This window comes from Atta colombica, unplaced genomic scaffold (genome assembly GCF_001594045.1).
Source record: "Atta colombica isolate Treedump-2 unplaced genomic scaffold, Acol1.0 scaffold123, whole genome shotgun sequence".
NCBI lineage: Eukaryota > Metazoa > Arthropoda > Insecta > Hymenoptera > Formicidae > Atta > Atta colombica.
In genome coordinates this window covers 328,177-329,466 of record NW_017259210.1, presented here as the reverse complement: position 1 = coordinate 329,466, position 1,290 = coordinate 328,177, and the positions used below count along the sequence as shown (strand labels likewise).

The 1,290-nt window shown below is 27.5% G+C and overlaps 1 pseudogene; it reads right to left on the bottom strand.

The window, feature by feature from the left end:
- Positions 1–1,230: 1,230 nt before the first annotated feature.
- LOC108694694 overlaps positions 1,231–1,290 on the bottom strand; it is a 1,551-nt pseudogene continuing 1,491 nt past the window's right edge.

Sequence of the window (1,290 nt, the reverse complement as noted above, 5' to 3'; positions counted from 1 at the left end):
TTTACATCTATCTATAAGGAAATTTAGAAAAGTTACAAACTTTCTCAACACTTTCAAAAAGTCTTAATTCATTTAAAAATTAAAAAATCTTTCTAAAAAATTTTAAAATTATATAAAAATTATGAAATATTCTAAAAATTACTTAAAAAATATTTTTAAAAATTGTCATAATAAATAATTTTTATGAAGTCTCTGTAGAATAATTAAAACAACTATCAGATTTCATAACTATTACTTACCGGAAGGATTATTGTGAAAGAAAGACATGCATTCCTGCAGCAGTTTGAAGAACATGATTGTGAAGATTATTACTCGAGTTCACAGAGACTTTCATGTTTCAAAGAAAGCTGCGAAACAATAGTAGTATCGATGCACGTGATGATGCAGAATGTATACATATTGTATATGGCATCCATAGTGTAGATCATCCGGATTCAACGTGAAGATTGATCCAAAGAAACATGTTCGCGAATTATTTGACATCATTAGTATTTTCAATACCTAACATCCTCCAACGTAATTCAATATGAGCCAATAATCATTCCCTATAGTGGCGACCTGATTGATAATGAAGATCATCAACAATACAAATAGTGTGAAATTATTGCAAGCATTATGCAGATATTCCTTGTACACCCTGTCTGTTACTCGATTGTGTGCCGTCATCTCGGCTTCTGAGCTGTTCTCCACCTAATCCGAATCATCAGTGTCCGAGTGCCGCACGTTGGTAAAATAATAATCTTATTACTTGAATTTATCTCTCATAATAGATATAATCTGATGAAGTTCATTCAGTTCAAATTATTTAAAAATGAAGAAAATAATGTTAAAAAAATTTATGGATATCTGAAAACTATTTAACTATTTCGAATCTTAATTTAAAAACTTCCGCGCTTCATTAATTGATAATAATTAGTAAAGATATATTAGAAATTTTTAATGCGCGAAAAGTACAGATATTTTTTTAAATTATTTTGTATTTTTTTTTTATTTATGTTAATTTTTTCTAGTTTTATTTTACATTTTTATTTTTGTGCTATCTATTTTTATTAAACATAAATAATGAAATTTTTTTTTTCCAATTTTTATATTTTTTTATTATAAATAACGAGTGATTATCTTACAGTGATGGAAATTAGTCGAAAGATGGATGTAGTCGACAATCTTGTCTGTCTCATTATTGTAATTCTCTTAGACATTTCCGAAGATCTTCTCATGTCCTCTTCCTTTCTCTGCGCTTGGTTTACCATCCCAAATCTGAAATCTTTATTTGATTGTAATTCGTTATAA